The sequence below is a fragment of the Diceros bicornis genome, chromosome 17 (assembly GCF_020826845.1).
Source record: "Diceros bicornis minor isolate mBicDic1 chromosome 17, mDicBic1.mat.cur, whole genome shotgun sequence".
NCBI classification, from domain to species: Eukaryota; Metazoa; Chordata; class Mammalia; order Perissodactyla; family Rhinocerotidae; genus Diceros; species Diceros bicornis.
Genome location: NC_080756.1, coordinates 50,625,242 through 50,643,487, shown reverse-complemented (window position 1 = coordinate 50,643,487; position 18,246 = coordinate 50,625,242). Strand labels below are relative to the sequence as shown.

The 18,246-nt window shown below is 34.6% G+C and overlaps 2 protein-coding genes across 6 annotated transcripts in view; both read right to left on the bottom strand.

The window, feature by feature from the left end:
- Positions 1-18,246, bottom strand: part of LOC131416326 (killer cell lectin-like receptor 2) — a 229,024-nt gene that overhangs the window by 76,780 nt on the left and 133,998 nt on the right. For 2 of the 5 annotated variants that reach the window (XM_058558784.1, XM_058558786.1), the window contains one exon: positions 17,236-17,324. The exons of the other annotated variants lie outside the window; for them this stretch is intronic. The gene's annotated coding sequence lies outside the window, so the exon portion shown is untranslated. Of the gene's footprint in view, positions 1-17,235; positions 17,325-18,246 lie in introns of those variants that run through there. 5 annotated transcript variants of the gene reach the window in all.
- Positions 1-18,246, bottom strand: part of LOC131416327 (T-cell surface glycoprotein YE1/48-like) — a 116,094-nt gene that overhangs the window by 64,792 nt on the left and 33,056 nt on the right. The window lies entirely within an intron of this gene.

Sequence of the window (18,246 nt, the reverse complement as noted above, 5' to 3'; positions counted from 1 at the left end):
ATAATTCTCTCAGGTAGATCTAAAAATTATTTTTCTTTCTTCATGAAAGCCACACAGTCATTAATTCATTCTTTTAAAATATATTTACTGATCACATAACTTTATGCCAGGCTATGTTCTAGAAGCTAGGAATACAGCAATCAACAAATATAGCAAGTAAATGAATATCTCCATGCTTGTGAAGTTTATTTTGTAATAACATGGAAGACAGTAAAGAAATCAAAAGCCCCTTAAACTGTAACTTTAAAAACTAAGAGTAAAAATATATTAGAAGAGGAGATAGAGAGTTTGGGGATAGTAATAGAAGATCTCACTTGAGAAAACACTTCAATAAAATCCTAAAAGATATGAGAAGAGATTATGAGTCTAAATATAGATTAACTCCATCAGAACAGAAACCATCTCTTATTATTTACTATATAATTAATAATTGAATAAGTACATTTAGAGCAACTTCTATGTGCTTACCATTTTGTCAAAAAATAAAATTATTCGATACCCATACAAGAAAAGATAAATCAAAATTATAGAGAAAAAGATCAAAACACATATGGATAGTTTGTTTAATAACAAATAAGGCATTTCAAATCTGTGAGTTGCATAGTTCCTCTATTTTATAAATTATTTCTTCAGTCCCTGCCTACAACTCTAGCTATTCTCTGCTCATTTTTTCTCTAATTTTATACTCTGCATTCATTTCATTGACTCCACTTTCTTGCTATGAGCCAATCTCTTCTCCTGTCTGCACAGTTCCACTCCTCTCACTCATCTCTCTTCTCTCTTCCGAAGCCAAAGCTGGTTAAATACCATGTGTCTTTCAGGTCTCAGATGAAAAAAATAAATAAATAAATCACTTATTTAGGAAAGCTTTTACTGATTCTTAAACTAGGTTATAATCTTATTATATGTTCCCATTATTCCCAATATTCCCTATCGTAAAAATATTACGCATTAGTGTTTTTTTCTCACTGTTCCCATTAGATTATATAACTCATGATGTTTGAGACCTATCTGACCTGCTCATTAATCTATGCTTGCCAACCATAGCATCTAGCACATTTTAAATACTGAATACGTATGTTACGTTATCTAATAAACAAATAATAAATGAATTTATTTTTATAAAGACTTTATCAAGTAGGTAGGGTATTTTACATTTGAGCTCAGAGAAATTAAAAAATTTACTCAACGTCACAGCAAAATGTGGACAGGACAGCCAAGTTCTTTGTCTTTTTGCCAAAATAGGCCCTGTTGTCAAACTTAGATCTTTACCTATATGAGATCAGTTAAACCTAGAAAGCTCATAAAACTTCTAATATAAGTTCAAGCATCTCCCTAAATAAAACATTTTATTGATTTATAATTTACATACAGTAATTTTACCCATTTTTAAGAGTGCGGTTTGATGAGTTTTAACAGATACATATAGTTTGTACCCACATGCATAATAGAGATATAGAACACTTCCATCTCCCAAAAAGTTACCCCATGCCTCCTTGTAGACAATCATATCACACCAACATTTCTCTTGACAACTACAGTCAACTGCTAATCTAATTTCTTTCTCTATAAGTTTGCTTTTTCTGCAACATCATAGGAATGGATTAATGATGATATGAAGGCTTTTGATTATGACTCTTTTATGATAAAGCTATTGAAATTTACGAATGTTGTTGTATGTATCGGTAGTTCATTCCTTTTTATAGCTGAGATTATTCCATTGTATGAATTGTTATTCATTCACCAATTGTTCAATTGTTGTCCCTTCACAAATTGGTGGACTTTTGGGCTGCTTCTAGTTTTTGGAGACTATCAATAAAGAAACCATAACATTCATATTATAGGGCTTTGTGTAGATATATGTTTTCATTTCTCTTGTGTAAATACCTAGGTGTGAATTCTGGGTTATATGGTAAGTGTATATTTAACTTCATAAGAAATACCTAATTGTCTTCCAAAGTGGCTGTACCATTTCTCATTCATATGAGGGTTTTCAGATGTTCCACATCCTCGTCAGCACTCGGTATCATCCATCATTTTCATCTTTGCACAGTATCTCACTGTAGTTTTAATTTACATTCCCTTAATAACCAATTACGTTTTTACCATTTTTTTTTCCATCTGTATATCTTCTTTGGTGAAGTGTCTATTTAAATCATTTAACCATTTTCTAATTGAGATTTAATGCCAACAGCTTCTTGCCATGTGGGCCTCTCCATAGGGTAGCTCAGAACATGGTGGTTGGATGCCCTCAGAGCAAGTGAGTGAGAGTGAGAGAGAGCACCCAAGATGGAAGCCATAGTCTTTTTGTAACCAAATCACAGAAGGGACATATCATTACTTTTACCACATACTATTCTTAGAAGATAGTCACAAAGCCCAATCTATACTCAAGGTGAAGAGATTACACAAGGGCAAAAATAAGAGAAGGCAGGAATCACCGGAGGCCATTTTAAGGGCTGCCTGTCACACATGTATAGAGATACAATTATACATTGACTACATATCCTATAACTTCATATAATTATTTATTAGTTATCATAGTTTTTATAGATTCTTTGAGTAAATACTTTTTATTCAATCAGATCATCTGCAAATAAAGAAAATTTTATTTTATTTGTTCTAATCTGTATGTGTTTTATTTCTTTTGGGGGGGGTTCTTTTATTTATTTATTTATTTTAATTTTTTGTTTATTGCAATAACATTGGTTTATAACATTGTATAAATTTCAGGTGTGTTTTATTTCTTATTCTAGATTAACTACAATGGTTGGACCCTCCAGTAGAACACTGAAAAAAATAATGAATGGATATCCTTGCTTGTTCCCTATCTCAGGGTAAAGCATTAAGTTTTTCACCTTCAAGTATGATGTGGGATATAGGTTTTTTGTATATGCTCTTTAGCAGGTTGAGGAAAATTCTCTTTTATTCATAGTTTTCTAAGAGCTTTTACCAAGAACGGATGTTGAATTTTGTCATGTATTTTTTTGCATGTAATATGTTAAATATATAGTTACTCTTTTTTGGTGTGTTGAAATAAAAAATCATATTAATTAACTTTCAAAAGCTGAAACAACCTTGAATTCCTAGGGTAAACATCACTAGTCATGATGTATTAACCTTTTTTTTTTTTTTTATTTTGCTGAATTGCATTTGCTAACATTTTGTTAAGGAAATTTTCTCCATACCCAAGAGGCATATTGGTCTGTAATTTTTTTCTTCATATATCTTTGTCTGGTTTTTGTATCAGAGCAATACTCTAAAGCAGAATAATGCTTTTGTATTAGTGTCATAAAATCAATTGAGAAGTGTTCCCTCCTCATGTAATATCTGGAAGAGTTATGTAGAATTGGCATTATGTTTTTCATAAGCGTTTGGTAGAATTTAGTGTAGTGTAGAGTTTTCTTTATATGAGTTTTACTTTAACTAGAAGTTGAATTACTTTAATAGATATAGAACTAGTTAGGTTAAGTACTGCTTCTTACATGGACTTTAGGAGTGTATCTTTCAAGAATACAGTTTATATGTTACCAAATCTATTAGTAGGAAGTTGTTCATAATATTTTCTCATTATGATTTAAATGTCTGTAGCATCTATTTAGTTGTTCCTGCTTCATTCCTGATATTGGTAATTTGTGTCTTCTTACCTTTGGGGGGAACAATCAATTTTGCTGACATGTTAAAAGAATTAGCTTTTGGTACAAGAGTCCCATTATAAAATAAATAAATCATGGGGATGTAATGTACAGCATGGTGACTATAGTAAATAATACTGTATTGCATTTTTGAAAGTTGCTAAGAGAGTAAATCTTAAAAGTTCTCATCACCCAAAAAAATTCAGTAACTGTATATGGTGACGGATGTTAACTAGACTTATTGTGGTGATCATTTAGCAATATATACAAACATTGAGTCATTATGTTGTGCACCTGAAACTAATATAATGTTGTATGTCAATTATATCTCAATAAAAAAGAGGTAAAAATGAAGCCTATATTACATACATATTAAATACAATTGACACATATATATTAAAATAATATAGATTTAAATATATGTTTAATTTACATATGCACATTTAATATGTGTTTAGATATATACCATTTCAATTTAATTAGAAAATAGTACATGGAAACTAACCTCTGTAAAAAGTGGTGGTTAGGGTTAACTGAAGTCACCCATTGTTCAAGAAGTATTTGCTGAATGAAATAATATATGAATGAATAGACAAATGTAGACAGATAGAGTTATAGGGTTATTAGCCTAGTTGTTTCTTTGTTCTCCAGGTGTTTCCTTCCCTCACACTCATACCTTGACAGGCATTCTTTCTCACCCAGGCTGAGACAAAGCTAAAAACAATTTGCAAAGAAAGTACTCTAATAGCTGACGCAGAAGCTCACTTGTTGAATGAGATGTTCTTCCCCAGGCATTGAGGAAGGGAAAGGCAGAAAAGCAGAGTAGATGTGTGGGAATGCATACGAAGAAGAGAACCTTTGAACATAATGGAACAGAAAGCAGGAAATAACCCAATGGTCCCGGGTCATGCATTTTCTACGACCTATCTGTCATTTTTGGACAACTTACCATCTCAACAGTTCTTAATTTTTTTTTTCTTTGCAGTCTGTTTATTATCATCTTTTCGAATTCTTTGACTTCACCACCTTCTTGGCACCACAACGCTAGCCATTGAGATATTATTATAGATTCAGTTTTGCAATTTCATCCTCTTATCTCTATTTCCTCTGCCATTTCTTAGTTTTAGTTCTTATTGTATCTTATGCTTGAAAACATTTGAAGCTTACAGTGTGTATCAGTTCCTTATTTTCTCAACGTTTTATTTTAATTTATTTTATTTTAATTTTTTGTTTATTGAAGTAACATTGGTTTATAACATTGTATAATTTTCAGGTGTACATCATTATACTTCTATTTCTGCATAGATTACATCATGTTCACCACCCAAATACTAATTACAACCCATCACCACACAGATGTGCCAAATTATCCCTTTCGCTCTCCTCCCTCCCCTCTTCCCCTCTGGTGGTCATCTCAACAGTTCTCATCACTCTTAAGCTCTCCTCAAGAGAAAGTAGAATACTGGAACATCCTGTATGGGGTTGTGAACCACAGAGGGATAATTTTACCCCCTGACCAAGATGGAGATAAACTGAATTCCTTGTTCACAAGTGGGATTCCTGTGTGAACAAGAGAAGCAGCGATCTTCTGCTACAGAAGGAAGGCATGAAACTTAATGAGGGAAAAAATACATAAGCCTTCATTCTGAGAACAGATTCTAATGGGGAAATAGCATTTAATTGGAAAATATGGCTCTGAAATGGAAAGGCTAATTGGGACTTTGAAGAAATGAACAGCAGTTTCACTTGTCAAAGAAAGCAATTCTAAGGAAGAAATTCTTAGATTGACCAAAGGGTATTGGTAAGCATAATTAATACTTTCACTGTGAAACAACGGAACATATGCAAGAGCAGAAGTTCTTCAAGTGTGGCCCCACTCCAGAATCACTGAACCAGCAACTTTGAGGTGGGCCCCAACAATCTGTAGTTTAACAAGCTCTCCGGGTGGTTCTGATCCAAACAAAAGTTGGAAATCCACTGGTACTAATCATGGAAATAAATGAGGCACAGCCCTCAAAAGTCCTTAACATTAAACCCACTGGTGGGATAAATAAAAAATGAGAAACTAAAAAGTTTCAGTTAATCAGAGGTTGACCATAATTTGGAAGTAGGGATGTACTGAATATAAAGTTATTTATTAACCTAGATACAAAATGGGGCTATATGTGGAATCATTTATGAGCCATCTCAATATATTTTTATAGAATAAGAACTAGACTGAATTATATATTGTTTCTGCTTTCATGCAATTTTTGAAACCTGAAAAAGCTCATCTCCAGGTTCAGGCTAATAGAGCATCATCCTCACCTGATAGTAATAATACCAAGAGCAGGCACTATGTTTAGAGGTAGTCAATTCTTAGCCTAGGTAGAGCTATAGCTGTGTGCACACACTTCAGTGATTCGTCCTAACGACTTCTCCACTTAGTGGATTTACACTTGCATATTTTCATGCTCACCTAGTTTCCTACCATCACTTCACCCTTCTTGGCCCACCTTCACTGGCCATCCATTGGTTAAAGCTCAGAGAATGTCATCAGTTGATATTGCTTTGTCAAAGTGTATTCAAACCAATAGTAAAATATAAAATATAATTAAATAACACATAAGTGAGTTTTAGATCACCTATTTGTCTGTGCCAACTCATCCCTCATGAGGGTAACTGAAAGTCCATTATAAAAGACACTACAAAATGCTCTATGAAAATAGAACATAAAAATAGACCCAGATACTTCCTGAGAGGTTATCAACACATTAGCCCAGCAGAGGAAGAGAAGTAGCTGGACCTACCTGGAGTATGTATTTGAGCTAAAACCACACAGGAAGTCTCAAACTCAAGGAGCTCACTTACTGTAGACCACAAGGCCCAGAGCAAGGACCCTCTCACTGTGTGAGGCACAGTGACCCCAACAAGGGCTTCCTCTCTTTCCTAATTTTCATGCAAGGTCTAGGAACAAGGCAAAATGCAAATTTTTAAAATAACATTGATTCAAGATTTACCTGTAAATCCTTGGCTTACTTTCAAGTTGGCGTCTTGGGTATGGCTTCTCCCAGTACATAAATAACATAAACTGTGGGGGATCAGAATTGGCCACCCCAAAATGTGTCCCTTTGCCTTGATTATTTTTAAGAACAAAAGACTCTGAAAGAAATTTTGACCTTCCCCCTAACTGCCTAAAAAGAATTTAAGATAGAACACCTGTCCCCAGGACAGGCCATCACCATAGATAACTCTGGGTATCCATAGACTGGCAGGGTACTTGCTAAGGGCCATTCTTATCAAAGTTCTGTCTACCAAACATTTGCTTGTCCATCTCCATGTGAATTGCCTTCCTCCCCTTTGAAGTCCCAAAGCACTACCCTCAACATCCTCCTTTGTCTTTAGCTGAAGATGGTATTTAAGGTGGCAGCTTTGGCCAATCTGGCTGAGTTACTCAGTTTTCCTGGGTTTCTCTCATGTACATATGTTATAAAGCTTTGTTTGACATTCTCCAGTTATTCTGTCTCATGTCAATTTAATTCTTAGACCAGCCAGAAGGACCTAGAGGGTAGTGGAATTGTCTTCCTCCCTTACAAAACACTCATGTAAAAATGTAATATTGTATTAAAGTGTCTGATGATTAAAAATGTAGTATTTGGACACAGAACTTATTTTTTATTTGTTTGTTTTTTAGTATTTTTTGACTCTCTTCAAAGATGAGTAAGTATGATGGGTTGTAATTAGTATTTTGGTGGTGAACATGATGTAATTTATGCAGAAATAGAAGTACAATGATGTACACCTGAAATTTTTACAATGTCATAAACCAATGTTACTGCAATAAACAAAAAATTAAAAAAAAAAAGATGAGTAAGTATGGATGAATTCTTTGTGTTGTCATCTCTATTTCATTGTTTACTAGATGAAGAGAACTGACGTTTAGGGAATTCAAGTGCCAAGCACAATTTTTTTAGATTTTGGGGGATTTTTTTGTTATTGTTGCTGTTCCAAACATATCACCTCATCTAATCCTCAACAAACTGGGTAGGAGGATGGTTATCCTCATTTTGTAAATAAAGAAACTCAGACTTCGGGATATTGGGTGACTCACAAAAGGGCACTCAATTGATAAATGCACATATATGATTTTATGTCATATATTTTAATCCTTGTTTATACTTTTATAGGTAAGGAGTAAGAGTGTGAATTATGTGTCCATTCTCATCCTGCTTTTCTGTAACTCATAACAGAAAGTGTTTTGTCAAATTAAAAAAAAAATAGCCTTTCCACAAAACCACTTTGCTTTTTTACATTCAAAGGATATCATGCACAAAATTTAGTAGTGAGAGACAGGGACAAAACTGGGACAGGCTAGATTTTTGCCTCCAGATGGCTAGTATGAGCTCACAGTGATACCTGGAAATGCATGAGGACAGAGGAAGTTACTAGCTCAAGAGTTCAAAAGTGGTCAGTCTGGGAGTTTTCTGGAGAACTGGAGAATGAGGAGACAGCCACTAAGCTCCGGCACCATTTGCAGCCTAAATAAGGAAAGATGTTCACTCTCATTACCTTGATGAAAGCATTTCCCCACTCACCTTTCAAAATGATTGTTCAATGTCTCTTCTTTGTCAGGATTGCATCTTACATGTTTAGCAAGCTAAGGATCCTGGACCAGACTTTCAGCATGAACTCTTTTGTTATTCTTAGGAAGAAAGATTTCCTAATCTTCCTAATACACTCCTAGGTCCATGGTGCAGAGTCCTAACAATACCTTCGGCAGCTGTGGGGCTCAGAACTCTTCAAGCCTTACTGTTGTCCATACTAATTCAATCACCTGGTGCTAAAAAGAGGCAAACCATCCCAAAAGGCAGCTTTTCAAAGGATAACTCCTCCTCTCCAAAAAGAGCTGCCCACGCACGTTCTCCTTCTTCACATACACACTGTAGTTTGCTAACACACTGAGTTCCAGAGAAAAGGAAAATCCTGTGGAAATCCATATTAGTAAAATCATCTCAGCCTCACAATACAAATTTCATAAACTCAAACAACCAAGATTTTTTAGTAACAGTGTTCTATACCATAATCTACCTTAATAGCAGTATCAATAATACTTTTTTCAGAGGTAGATAATATCTTTTCCAGCAGATAAATACTTGTAGCCACTGGATAAATATAGCAAATATTATTTACTCATGTATCATGTTTGTTCTTGGAAATCCTTAAACAATGAAAATTATACACAAAGTTCAGTATATTATAGTAATAAATAAAATATTCTAGAAGAGTTCAAATTGGGAGAGTTGTGAATATTAAATGGGATAAAGAAAATATATTAGACCATATTAGTCTTTAGCATCTCAACTGTCATATTATTTTATGAAACATCTGCTTATATATGTCTCTGTCTCCAAGTTGACCATACGTTCAGTAAAGGCAGAAACTGTGTCTTATTCACTTTGGTATGACAAACACCCAGTGCAATGTCTGGCATATAAAAACTACTGGAAAATATTGATAAATGAATAATTTTATGCCTTAATATAGTACAGAGCAAAGTATGTTCAGTTATGGTAATCACAAAAAAAATTTTATTCCCTTGCTATGTTGTTGTCACACTTGATTTCTTTTTATTAATAACATAGGATTTTATATCCGGCTAGTCACTGTTGAAAATTGGTGCAACAGGGACAAATATGAGGAAAAACACCTTAAAATCTCCCTATAAAATTATGTCAGTATGTTTCCTTTCCATATTTTCTATTTATATTTTTTACGTACTAGGAATCATACATTATTTTATAATCCAATTTTTCCAATTAACATTGCGTCAGAATGATTTCTCATATCATTGAATACTTAGTAGAATAATTTAATAGTTTTTATATTTTTCAATTGTATGGTTCTATCATATATAATTAACCCTTCTACTAGTGAGGGACACAAAATTTTCTGTATTAGCTGGCAATTCAAATAATGCTGAGGTAAAAATCTAAGCCTGTAGAATTTTGTTCACATATTATTTTCTGAAGATAGATTTCTGGAAGCAGAATCTTTAGCTCAAAAAGTACTACCATTTTTAAGACTACAAATATATTTGCTAAATTTATTTGTAGTAATGGTCTACTAACATCCTCAGTAGCAGTTTATGAGAATATATTTATTACTTTACTCTTATGAGTAAGACATTTTTAAATTTACAAACCTTGATTTTAGAGCTTGGTTTATGTGGTGATGCCATCTGGTTGCCATAGTACAAAATTACAAAATCAGAAGTGAAAACGATCCTTTGCAAACTGTAGTCAGCGAAATTAAATTTATAAAGAGGCAGCAAACTGTCTTCGGTCTTATAAGTTTTCAGAAAACACTATTGCTATTCGGCTTTCTAAATATCCTCACTACCCTATAAATAAAGCTTACAAATGGGTTCAAATGCTACTTATTACTTCATCTATTCAACCTGAATTTCCTGAGCACCTCCCACATGGTGGCTATTCTATTAAGTGCTGAAGACAGAGATGAGTCACAGAGCACGATCTCAAGCAGTCTATCATTTAACGAGGATATATAAAAGCAAACTTCTCATTACAACTTGACCAAAGCCTTTTGCAAATGGAAAATAATATTTACCAGTACTTGTAATTTCAATCATCCTTATTTTATAAATTACATAATATCTAATTATGTGGGCAGCTTCTAAAATGGCCCCCAATCCTCACCCCACCCATAACTCCTGCTGTTCATGCCATCATGTAATCCTCTTTCCAGGAGTATAAGCTGGTTTCCGTGTCTCTCTCTCCATCTCTTCTCCACTCCCTGGGAAACAAACTGCTAGGATGTGAAAAACCCTAGGGAGAGGCCCACAAGGCAAGGAATTGAATTCTCCAGTCAACAGTCCGTGAGAACCTGAGGTCAGCCAACAGCGAGCTTGGAAGCATATCCTCCCTAACTGAAACCTTGAGATGAGACCCCAGCCCTGGGCCACACCCCACAGACAGCTACAGTGAGAAACCCTGAGTCAAAGCCACCCAGCTAAGCCATGCCTTGCTACTGACCCACAAAAATATGAGATAAGTTATGGGGTAATTTATTACACAGAAATAACTAATTCACTAGTAAAGAGAATTGGAAACCTATTTTCACATTTGAATATTAATTTCAACTTAATTACTCAAATTAAGTCCTATACAAAATTTAAACTGCAATTAAAGAGTTAGTCTAGCTAACTCTTTTGAACACTTCAAACACTTAAGTAACAAACATCTACAAATAAAATTATTACAAAACCTATTGCTATTCTTATAGTTAAACCTATCCTAAAATATAAGTTTTTGAACTTCATTTTCTTTGTTATTCCTCTAATGCTTTATATTTCTCTAAGGCTATAGTTGTACTTTCCAATAGTTGTTTTAGTACATCCTTTGATACCTTCCTGAGCTTGTAGTGATCTACATAGACCAAAAAGCAAAATATTTCAGGAAAAAGTTTATCAAACAACTGATTTTTAGTCATTGTTTGGGACATGTTTGCTTTACCCACAGTTGACTTAACTCAAGCTACAGGTCATTACATTAGCTCTTGTTTTAGAGTTAATTACTTTAACTTTAAAAGTTTCTTTGTTTGTTACAAAAATAGGCTATTTTATCAATACTACCAAGAGCCATCTATAGATTTAATGCAATCCCTACCAAGAGTCTAATGGCATTTTTTTACAGAAATAGAAAAAAACTCCTACAATTTATATGGAACAGCAAAAGACCCCAAATAGCCAAAGAGAGAGAAGAATAAAGTAGAAGGCATCACACTTGCTGATTTTAAGCCATACTATGAAGTCATAGTCATCAAAACAATATGGTACTGGCACAAAAAACAGACAAATAGACTAACAGAACAGAAACAAGAGCCCAAAAATAAACCCAAGAATATACAGTCACCTAATATGTGACAAAGGAGCCAAGAATACTCGGTGGAGAAAAGACACTCTCTTCAATAAACAGTGCTGGGATAATTGGATACTGCATGTAAAAGAATGAAATCGGACCCCTATTTTAAACCACTCACAAAAATTAACCTGAAATGGATTAAAGACTTACATGTAAGACCCGAAATCATGAAACTGCTAGAAGAAACATAGAAGTAAAACTCCCTGACATGGGTCTTGGTAATGATTTTTTGGATATGACACCTAGAGCACAAGCAACAAAATCAAAAATAAACAAGTTGGACTACAGCAAGCTAAAAAGCTTCTGCACAGCCAAAGAAACCATCAACAAAGTGAAAAGACAACCTACAGAATGCAAAAAATAAATTTGCAAACCATGTATCTGATAAGGAGTTAATAGCCAAAATATATAAGGAACTCATATAACTCAACAACAAAAAAACTAAAAACCCAATTAAAAATGTGCAAAGGATCTGAACAGACATTTCTCCAGAGAAGATATACAGATGGTCAACAGACACACGAAAAGATGTTCAGCATCACTAACTATCAGGGAAATGCAAATCAAAGCTACAATGAGATATCACTTCACTCCTGTCAGAATAGCTATAATTAACAAGACAGGAAATAACAAGTGTTGGAGAGGATGTGGAGAGAAGGGAACTCTCATACACTGCTGGTGGGAGTGCAAACTGGTGCAGCCAGTATGGAAAACAGTATAGACATTCCTCAAAAAGTTAAGAATAGAACTACAATATGACCCACTATTCCACTGCTGGGTACTTATCCATAGAATGTGAAAACACGAGTGCATAAAGATATATGCACCCCTACGTTCATTGCAGCATTATTAACAATAGCCAAGACTTGGAACAACCTAGGTGCCCATCAAGGGACAAATGGATAAAGAAGATGTGGTATATACACACAATGGAATACTACTCAGCCATAAAAAAGGATGAAATCTGGCCATTTGTGACAACATGGATGGACATTGAGGGTATTATGCAAAGGGACATAAGTCAGAAGGAGAAGGTCAAATACTGTATCATCTCACTCATAAGTAGAAGATTAAAATAGCAACAAACAGGGCTGGCCTGTGGCTTAGCAGTTAAGTGCGCGTGCTCCACTGTTGGCGGCCCAGGTTCGGATCCTGGGCGCACACTGACACACCGCTTTTCCGGCCATGCTGAGGCCGCATCCCACATACAGCAACTAGAGAGATGTGCAACTATGATATACAACTATCTACTGGGGCTTTGGGGGAAAAATAATTAAATTAAATTAAAACAGCAACAAACAATCACAGAGAGACAGAGATTGGATTGGTGATTACCAGAGGGGAAGCGGTGAGGGAGGAGGGTGAGAGGGGTGATTAGGCACATGTGTGTGGTGACAGATTGTAATTAGTTTTTGGGTGGTGAACATGATGTAATCTATACAGAAATTGGAATATAGTGTTGTACACCCAAAATTTATATAATGTTATAAAACAGTGTGACCACAATAAAAAATATATATATATATATAAAGCACTCATACAACTCAATAGCAACAATATAAATAATCCAATTAAAAAATCAGCAAAGGATCTGAATAGACATATTTCCAAAGAAGATATACAAAAGACCAACAGGTACATGAAAAGATGCTCTGTCATTAGGGAAGTGCAAATTAAAACCACAATGAGATATCACCTCATGCCTGTTAGGATGTCTAGTATCAAAATGTCAAGAGAGGCATAGTGGTTAAAGTTCGGCACGCTCCCCTTTGACAGCCCAGGTTCGCGGGTTTGGATCCTGGGTGTGGACCTGCACCACTCATCAGTCTTGCTGTGGCGGTGACCCACATATAAAATAGAGGAAGATTGGCATGGATGTTAGCTCAGGGCAAATCTTCCTCAGCAGAAAAAAAAAAACAAGAGACAACAAATTCTGCAGTGGATGTGGAGAAAGACCACTTGTGTACTGCTGGTGGGATTGTAAATTGGTACAGACAATACTGAAAACAGTGTGGAGGTTCTCAAAACATTATAAATAGAACTACCATTTGATCCAGCCATCCTACTTTTCGGAATTTATCCAAAAGAAATGAAAACACTGACTCAAAAAGATATCTACACCCCCACATTCATAATAGCATTATTTACAACAGTGAAGATACAGAAACAAACTAAAGATCCATCAATAGATGAATGGATAAAGAAGTTGTGGTGTGTACACAGCAGTCCCCCTGTATCCATGGTTTTGCTTTCCCTGGTTTCAGCTACCCACAGTCAACCACAGTGCAAAAATATTAAATGAAAAATTCCAGATATAAAATATTCATTCGTTTTAAATTGCATGCTCTTCTCAGTAGTGTGATAAAAATCTTGCATTATCCTGCTCCATCCCACCCCAGCCATGAGTCATCTCTTTGTTCATCTAGTAGCCATCCCAGTTATCAGATGACTATTACATTGCTTGTGTTCAAGTAACCATTATTTTACTTACTAATGGCCCCAAAGCACAAGAGTAGTGATGCTGGCAGTTCAGATACGCCAAAGAGAAGCAGTAAAGCATTTCCTATAGGTGAAAAGGTGAAAGTTCTCAACTTAATAAGGAAAAAAAAATCCTATGTGGAGTTTGCTAAGATCTATGGTAACTTTTATTGCCATAGTAATTTATAGTATATTGTTGTAATTGTTCTGTTTTATTATTATTGTTAATCTCTTACTGTGCCTAATTTATAAATTATACTTTATCATGTATATGTATGTATAGGAAAAAACGTGGTATATACAGGGTTCAGTACTATCTGCAGTTTCAGGCATCCAGTGGGGGTCTTGGAATGTATTCCCCTGGGAAAGGGGGGACTACTGTATACAATTGTATACAATTTCAGACAATAATGGATATTATTCAGCCATGAAAAGTGAGGAAATCCTACCATTTGCGACAACATTGATGGATCTTGAAGGCATTATGCTAAGCGAAATAAGTCAGACAGAGAAAGACAAATGCTAGATGATCTCACTTATATGTGGAATCTAAAAAAAAAACAAAACTCATAGAAAAAGAGATTAGACTTGTGGTTAAGAGAGGTGGAGGGGAGGAGGAGGAGGAATGGGTGGAAGGTGGTCAAAATGCACGAACTTCCAGTTATAGGATAAATAAGTACTATGGACATAATCTACAACAGGATGACTACAGTTAACACTGCTGTATGATATATAGGAATGCTGTTAGAGTAAATCCTAAGAGCTCTCATTGTAAGAACGTTTTTTATTTTTGCTTTTCTTCTTATTGTATCTATATGAGATGATGGATGTTAGCTGAACTTTTTGTGGTAATCATTTCACAATATATGTAAATCAAACCATCATGCTGTACATCTTAAACTTGTACAGTGATGTACATCAATTATTTTTCAATAAAACCAGAAAAGAATAGGACATTTTAAATTCTGATCTTTCACATAGGTTGTGCTTTTATAAACTAAAATCCCAATTATAAATGATATGTGTTTTAAGTTTCGCTTAACCAACATTTCATTATGTATTATCCTATCATTATCATATATTGATATTATCTGTTAGTACTGTTACAAGTTAGGTATTCTCCATTGTATTATTTAAATTTTAGGGCCATTTAGAAATTCTATATCTTAGGAAAAGAGGAATCAAAGTTTTGTAGTGAGCTTCCTTTTTAAGACATTTGGCTAAATCATCATTTTAAAACACGCTACTGAACTCTTTTCCTCTTTCTACTTTCTTATTGTACATAATCATCCTGTTTTTGATTCTGCTTTTTCTGAACTATTTGACTTACAATTGCCAATATTTTCCTGTCTTTACCTATACAGTTAAAACAAATACATCTCTATACTTTATAAACATATATATTTAAAAAGAGGAAACAAATTCATTTAGATAGATTAACACAATAAAATTAATTTATTTTAATTAATTAATTTATTATTATCTAATAATAACAAATATTAATTTACTATTAATGCTGAAAGTGTCACAACTGCCCCCAAAAAGCCCCCTTCAAGCAGACTTCTATGGACTTTCTTTTAAATGTTTCCTTGTTTGCTGATAACAAGAAGATGTTCCTGGTCCAACCTGAATTTTTCCCTCTTGAAGACATGAAATCAGCTAAGTTCTAAAGAGCCTTGGTTCTTTCTCTCCTCCATTAAAAGTTCTTAATGACTTCCTTTTGAACTTTAGATGAACATCTAAAATTTTTTCATTTTCTTTCCCACTCCCGCTACCCGTAATTTCCTCCCACACTGGCCTCCTTTTAGATCTCAGATGCACCAAGATAGGTATTTGGACATAACTTCTGTTCTTGTGGACTTTTTAGTCTAGTGGAAGAAAGCATTGCAATAAACAACAACACAATATGTTCTTGGTATCACTGGCACCTAGCACAGCACCTGGATCATAGCTGACCTGCAATAAACAATTTGTGATTAAATTAAAGTAAGAGTCTGTTGGCGTGATAAACCAAATGGAAGAAATTAATGTATAAATTAAAAGTATTATTGAAACAGTGTTTCAAACAAAACAAATATTAATTATCTAGGTCAAAACAAAATTACAGAAGCATAAAATTATTGGAGAAGGCTGCACCATGAGGTGGAACACTGCCCAGTGAAAGATATTGAAAAACTTGAGTTTAAGAAAATCTTTTCATGGAAACCTGGGATGCATGTGCTGTAGTCTCTGCCTCAAGTTGCTTCAAGAGCATGTCTGCCCCAGCTTTATATATATACATATATAAATATATATCAACAAATAATGACTTTCTACAATATCCAAGAATAAATGGACCATGTGCCTAATTTTAACATCTAATAAATCGTTAAAGTGGAATGATATGATTCATGTTTGTCCTAAGCCCCCCTTTCTAATGCCACTCACAACAAATTACAAAATGTGTTTTTATTTTCTTTGATTTCTTTTTACAACTGCTATAACTATAAGAGCAAAAATAATTACCTGTCAGACTTGTTGTATGCAAGGAGTTTCCACAAACTCTCCAAAGCCATGAAAGCCAAGAGATTTTCTTTCAATTCTTCCACTGGTACAGCCATCTGTTGAACAGGAACGCAGTCCAGGGCATGGTATTCATTTGGATTATTGAGAAGGATAGTCAGAAGAGAAAAAGAATGGCGAAAAGGGCCCAAACATTACTTTATAATGCATATACACAATTCTCTGACATTAGTATTTATCTCCCTACATAACAAAAGACTCTTAAATAGCAAACACACATGGACTCTGTCAAACAAGACAAGATGATCTTTCTTGTATTTTCTGCATTGTGATTAAGGCATGGACCCAGGGAGAGATGAAGATCTGTTGCTCTGAGATTTGGACTCAGCTTCAGATGTCATTAGTCATCTTATGAGAATTACTTCTTCTTAACCATTGAAAGGCTTATAATTAGTGTGTGTGCATATCAGATGCAATAAAAAACATTTTGATTCAGAATAAAGAAAAATATTCTAGGAGCAGTTAAAGTCTATGACTGACTACCTGGGGTAAAAATGAGTTACATTTCCCTGAAGGTGTTCAAACATGGTAGACAACCATTTGGCAGGGAAATTATTTACAAATTCATTGGATTGTTGGACATATAAGATCCTGTTCAAATCTATGATTTTATGATTCTGTGAAAACAGATGCTTGCCATAATCATATTTCCAGTCAGAAGTTCTGGATTGTATTTTCTTCCCTTTGGCATAAGATTTCACCTCTGTGTAAATATCCTTCTCAATGATTTCTGGAGAGTAGAGAGACATATTGAGATAAGAGATGGGGAAAGGAGAACCTCCTGCACAATAGTTCAAGAAAAAATCATTACACTTCATACACTCACGCAACATATGGGAATTAGCTGTCAATAAAAATCATACGTGAGTAGAATTTCTTCCTCTTTTATAACGATTCCTTTACACAGGAAGGGCCTTCCTAAGTAAAGTTTATATTGGAATTTTCCACCAATTGTGGTCTTCTGTAGGCTGAGGGATGCTGCTGTGCCAATGATGGATGGAGAAATAGTTTAACTTGAGCAGGACAAAACTATAAGGTGTTAAGATAAAAGATTATCACTTCAGCGAGGTTCTCCTTCTACTACTATCATAAGAAAATTGAAATAACAGGTCTGAATACACAAGAGCAGAGCTGTCAGGGAAAAGGCTGGCTAAGAAGCTGCAGCTTTGGCTGCCTGAGAGAAGTCAGACACTTTTATTTTTAAACCACAAATCACAAAGCTTTCCTGTTTTACTTTGTTTTGTTTTGTTTTTAATTTTAAACCATCTTGTTTTGTAGCACAGTACACATTCTTATTCTATAATGCCAGATTATAAGAACCCAATTTATAGCTACAATGATAATAAATCCAGAACTATTCTAGTTTCTCCATTGTGTTCTTCCTCAGGCCATTAATTCCCTCTTGTGGAACAACCTGCTTTTACTTTTAATTCAGTATGAGTTCCCTCTTCTGTGTGATGAGGAGACCATTGAAATTGAGAGCAATGGGTAAATGGTTCCTAGACATACATCTGGACATATACTTAAAAAGATCCAGAAGAGAGTGACATCAGCGTCATGGTGGAGTGAGCTTTCCTATGAACTCTTACCCCCATTAAAATACAACAAAAGGAACAGTCACAGACCAACAAGGGAATCCCAGACAGGGAAAA